Source organism: Arvicanthis niloticus, chromosome 3, assembly GCF_011762505.2.
Source record: "Arvicanthis niloticus isolate mArvNil1 chromosome 3, mArvNil1.pat.X, whole genome shotgun sequence".
Taxonomy (NCBI): domain Eukaryota; kingdom Metazoa; phylum Chordata; class Mammalia; order Rodentia; family Muridae; genus Arvicanthis; species Arvicanthis niloticus.
The window spans coordinates 14,653,278-14,659,703 of record NC_047660.1 but is presented as its reverse complement, the minus strand read 5'-3'; positions in this window follow the sequence as shown (position 1 = coordinate 14,659,703).

Below are 6,426 nucleotides of genomic sequence, written 5' to 3'. Positions count from 1 at the left end.
ATGATACTTAAAAATAATAGGAAGTGAATTTTAGATGGAGTGAGGTGGACACAGAATGATTTTAAGTAATGAAAGAAAATGATGAAGAAAATACAGTACTTTTATATGAAATTCTTAGAAAGAAATTAAAATTTAAAAGTAAACAAATTCCATTGCACTAGTTGGAAGATGACTTCTGCTAAATAAGTTCTTTGCTCAGTCTCTATTCCCAGTGGACTAACTATACAGATCCTGGGTGATACCTTACTTTCCTCCCTCCTTTAAACAACCTTAGTACTCCAAGCCCACCTTCATTTACTAAATGTCAGTTCCTAATATTCAGAAACACATTCTACCTAGAACTATCAGTAGTAAAACACATCAGAAACCCCAAAATAATTTTACTGGGCAACACACATCTATCACATTTTCCTAAGAATCAGAGAGATCAATGGAAACAAGGAAAAAAACATACACACAATAAAGCAACAAAGACAAGAGGAAGTATTAGTATATAGGATTATAGTCTTTGAAATGCCAGATGTACAGTCACCAACATAAAAACACAACCAATAAAAGGGAGGACAATGTGCTTCCCATAGAGTCTAATAATTGTAACATGACAGACCTGGATGAACAAAACAAAACAAAACAAAACTGCAAAACACCCTTTATGAGTATACAAGAGGCATTTAAAAAAGAAACAAATGATCTCTTAAAAATTAGGATATATTATATAATTATATATTATATTTTTACTATAAGGAAATACAATATACCTTGTGATAATTTTATTTGTAGAATTTGCTAATTTTATTCTGAGGTGTTGTAGTTAAGACAATATACTATGATAATGATGATGATGAAGAAGAAATTTTATTAATATAATTAAAATTATAAATATATGATGAGAAATGTATTATATTAATTAGTATACCCATGATACCTGTAATGACAGTTCATTTTATTAATAATGTATTTGGTTTTAGGGCCTCACACATGAAAATGGAAATATAATTGGCTGTTGAATATGCCAATACAATATCTTCAGACTTTACAAGATACTGTGTTTCAAAATAGTATATGTTTGTTCTATATTGTAAGAGTTAAAGAAAGTATGACTGAGGTCTTAAGGTGAATATTTCTTTTAAATTTAAAGTCTTTTTGGGTCCTTCCAAAGTATTTTATAAAAATGTGAGATGAATATCAATGGCAAATCAGAAAATTTGTAATTTAAAAGACTTTTTTATATAAAGATTTGAATTGATTTTGATTGCTTAAAATTCAAAGACATGAACACTCTCCCATTATTTATTAATAGCTGTATGCATATTCTGTATGCTAAATTCAATATGATATGTCTGCTGACATGGTTATTCTAAGGTATCATCAATGATGTATTGGTGTCAGGTCAAAATGGAAATGACTAGGAATCAGAAGAGGCAAGAAGGGTGAAGATAGAAGGGTATGAGTTGAATTTTCTTTGTTGAAATTACACTCTTCCTATCACTTCCAAAACTTTCTTACAAGGGAATTTCATAAAACTTACATAAACGTTTAAAAAACACAAATGATTGTTCTATGAGTAACATCCTTGTCCCTTACAGTTGTTCCAACAAAAGTGGCAAAAAGGATTAACTTCTAAGATGAGAACAATGGTTTTTATAAAAATGTGGCATATGAGAAATGAACTGTACTAATGATAAACAATAAAGTTAGCTGGGTAGACTGTGTATCACTGTACTTCTGTATTGGATGTGGCTGTTCCAACAAAGTCGGTATTATTCTTATGGTCCCATCATATAAATTAATCACCATCAAAAGGTATCTGAATCATTAATGTCCACAAGATTGATATTTCTCAGTTTTTCCTAGTCTTTAAAACATTTGTAAGTTACTGATATAACAACTTATACTTAATTTAGAAAGAAAAAAAATTATAAGTAATCAAGAAGTAATCATTATAGTGTTACAAACTCACATGTAACTACAATTTGTTACATTATGTCTTAGATCAAGGTCTATCAGACCTTAAAGTTTGATGTCTTTCTATTACCAAAATCTTCTTATGGAAATGAATTTAGACTGTAGGTATATAACATATCATGCATTTTGAAATGTACTAAGAAATAGAAAGATTGATCTTATGATTGCATGTAAACAATACTGGCTAATTAGTAAACATTTTGGCAAATATGGTTCCTTTATCATTTACATCGTTCTCAAAGATCTACAGACAACAGGCAAGAGAGAAAAGTAAGAGACTTTTGTTGTTATTATTGTTGTTAATTTTGCTTTTTTGTTTTATTTTCTAAAACATAAATAGTAAACTATTTCAATTATATAATTGTGTAAAAAATACATTTCTTATGTTATGAATTTAAATAAATGCAAGGACAAAGAATGCCTCTACTGTCAGAATAAAATTCCCTGTGTTGTTTTTATCTTCTTACCTAGTTGTGCAATAACTAGTCCTCTGAAACTAGGACATACACCTTTGTGTGTGAAATGTCACTTAACTTTGTAAATATTATTCTCAAAATTTCATCTTTATAGCCCTTAGGATAGGTGGCTTTTACTTGTACATAACACTTGTACCATACAGTGTTACGGAGCCAGAATGAGGAGATTTAAATGCACTTTGCTTTGTCTTGCTCTCTAGATACCTGTGAACTTGTCCAAACAAGCCAGCTGAAAAGTGATATATGAAACTCCATGTACTGTGGCCACCTGGGACCAAGGCACATAGTCCAGCCAGCCCTAGCTATCACCCTCTACTTAACAACAAAAGTGTGACTGGTGAGAGTGAGAAACAAAACAAAACAAACCAGCTGCCCCTCTGAAAATGGCCCATTCACCTGATGTAATTGTCATCTCCTGGGCTTACTGCTAAATAAGCTCAATGCAAACTTAAGCATACCCTAGGACTACTTGTTAGTAAATTTTTTCTTATCTCTACATCATGTAAAAATAACATTTATTCACCTGATGGAATTGTCGTCTAGAGACTTACTGCTGAATAAGCTCACTTTTGGTAGCTCTTTCTGATCTCTAGCTAGAAGGTTCAACTCAACTGTTCTGGTTCTGTCTCTCCACTACCACATATCCTACTTCTATGAGTATGTAACTGGTGTGGGAACAATTAAAATTTGACAGCTTGATCAGACTCTTGACTTGCTGTCCATTCTTCACATTTCTTGTGCCCTCAATTCTCTTCCAGGTGGTTCCCCAATCCCCTGTTCACTGCCCCATGGGCCGGGGCAACTGCTCTTGAATAAATTGTTTTGCCTTGCCTCAAATTAATATTGGCAGTAAGTTTTAATCTTCTGGCTCCTTTTCATGCTCTTGCTCTTTCTGTCTTCAACTGTGTGTAGCTTGTTCCTTCTTCAACCTGTCTCTGTAAAGACTATCCAGTAAAAATCGCCTTTGAATTCAATGTCCTGAACTGCCATCAACTTATCTGCCACACTAAATTCCACTGCTTTTTCTCTCCACTGACTACTGAGTGTTTGTACTAAAGAGGTGTACCAGGACACCTTCACCTAAGCTTTTCTGTACCCGGAACCTGCTTTGTACCAGGCTAACCTTGAACTCAGAGATCTAACTGCCTCAATCTCCTGGGTTATAGGCATGTTGGCATTCCAGCCAGTGTAGCACTGGACTGCATAAATAGTAAAGATGGGAAATAGAGAATTTCCTGAGCATGCAGATATTGGACATGACTACAAACAGGGAAACATTGATAGCAAGCATGCTTTATAATGTGTGTTATTTAAAGCAGATGGAAACAGAATGTTCAAGCATACCTTGCATGACAAATTCTATCATCTCCATGAAATCAGTGGTTGGGTGGTTCTTGTGGGAATTATGTGGTTAGACAATAAACTAGATGAAAATGAGAAAATGTTGAAATATATTTTGTGGAAAAAGAACATATGACAAAATGAGTATTTAATGTGTTTACTGTTCCAGTGAATTGGAGAATCTCAGCCAGTTAAGAGATTAACATAAGCAACTCCCTAGAGTTACTGCACATTTCAAGTTTTTAGGAGAGCTTAAAAGAAATCTCGTCATTTCTAGACAGCACAATTTAGAGATTTATTTAACCAAACATTGGAATCAAAAAAGAATTGAATTCAATCAAAACTGAATTGCAGACTTGCCTCACAGAGATTAACATTTAAAATCATTTTATAAATTGTGAAGCAACCTTGTAAGTGAAATCATCAAGTCATCATAAACAAGTTTTGATGGGTATTGTCAGCTAGATTCATTGTGAGTTCTTCCTTCTTTCCTTCCTTCTTTCTTCCTTCCTTCTTTTCTTCCTTTCTTTCTTTTTTACAATATTTTAGGGTAGGGTCTCTCTACTGAGCAGCTCTTGCTGTCCTGACATTAGCAATATAGACCCAATGGCCTTGAACTCACAGAACACCATTTGCCTTTTCCTCACAAGTGCTAGGATTAAAGACTTGGGTCACCACACTGGACTCATTGTAAGGTGCTTTGAAATTCAGTATTGCTCAAATTCTCCTATGACTTAATTGAATTTACTGGTTAAATATGGCAAATTTAACCACTTAACACTGAAATATTCTGTAATACATAGTAAGCAAATACTGACATACCCATGTATAATTCCATAATTGATAACAAGAAAATTCTACACATAGAAGTAGATTTTAGATTGATTGTTACAATGGACAGCCATTATAAGAAGAAAGATTAAATAAAGGAAACATTTTATTGGAGGAATGTGGCAGAAATTTCCTGCCCAATGTATTTGCACTGAAGTCCTGTCATTGGACTGGGAAGAAGGATGTGGAGCTAAGAGTTGGGAGGAGAGAAAAACACAGGGAGGGAAAAGAGGGATAGTAGGAGAAGCGAGATGGTGGCAGATATTACCTCGTGTCTCTAGCAATCTCGAATAGTTAGTCATATCAAGTCATATCATATAATTGGGATAACAACTGTAAATGTGGGCATCTTGTGTATTGAGTATATGCTACTATATGGTTAATCTTTAAGCATCTAGAGTTTTGATTTACTTGGTTGTTTGGTGGTGTGACTGCTGACAGTGGGGTGGATGACTGTTGCACGGGGCTAGCATGACCCCACCATAGAGCCTGTCAAGATGAAAACACCTGGCTGGGCCAAGGTAGCCTGCTCATAACTCTCAATTCTGTAAACATGACACCAGAGCCTGGATCAGGTGGTCATCTTTGTGCTGCAGGTGCTGTCATTAGTCTGGGAACTTAGAGCTGGCAGCCAAGTGGATGCCACTTTTTCAAATACCTCCCACTACAGAGGAATACATACTTAAAGAAATAGTTGTGTTTACACCATTTATATTGATTCAATTTTTACAGTAGTTTGGATACATAAGTTTATAGTCTGGAATTTTATCTGAGAATAATTATAGATTCTAATTATTTAAGAATTTTATCTGTAATTCAAATATTCAATTTTTTGAATACAGATAAACACAAAGATCAGAAGCAGTTGCTCTTCAGGAGCTGGAGTTACATTTTATTGTCAGCCATCTGATACAAATGCTATGAACTGAATACAAGACTTTCTAGAATTCCAGAAAGTGTTCTAAACACCAAACCATCTCTCCAGCTGGCCCAATATAAATACTGTTTTGTCAGTGTTAAGTATAAGCAGATATTTTGCTCCTCTATTAATTTCATTACTTACTACATTATATCTTAAATTAAAATTGCATTAGTTAATTTTTTATCTTAAATAGCAAATTTTTGCAATTTAAATTCTATAATTTCGTTGTTACTACTTATATTATCACTACATACTACAATCTTCTGATTGTAAATATATATATAATATATAATATATAATATATATAATATATACACACTATATATATATAATATGTATAATATATATATATAAAATATATATATCATGGTAAGTTTGGATAAGATTTCAGAGAAATCAGCAACTTTATAATTATTACCTTTCTTTTGCTCCTAACACAGTTTCCTGCATATATTACATGTTGAAAAATAGTCATTGATGACATAAATATCCCCATATATTTCATAGCCTGATGATAACAAAAGTCAGTTTAGAAATGTAATCAATTTCAGTAGAAACACTTTCAATGAAGAGGAAAAAAAGGTAATGAAGGCATCTCATTTTGGAAAAAAAAGATAAGTATATTTTTCTACATATAACTTTGGAGTTCAATTTTTTTTTTACAAGTAACAAACTATCCATAGCAATGTACATAATTGTGATTCATAAACTAACTTTGGTTTTAATTTCAAAACAGTTTTCTTTCTGTACAGCAATAACACTATTTTTCAGAGTAAACATAAAGTTTCTAAATGGGCAAAATGTAAAGAAAGCTCACATTTTATTGTATTTGCTTGAGTTTTCTAGTCATATTGGAGCATCTGTGGTAGTTGATGGATTAGCAATGTGCAG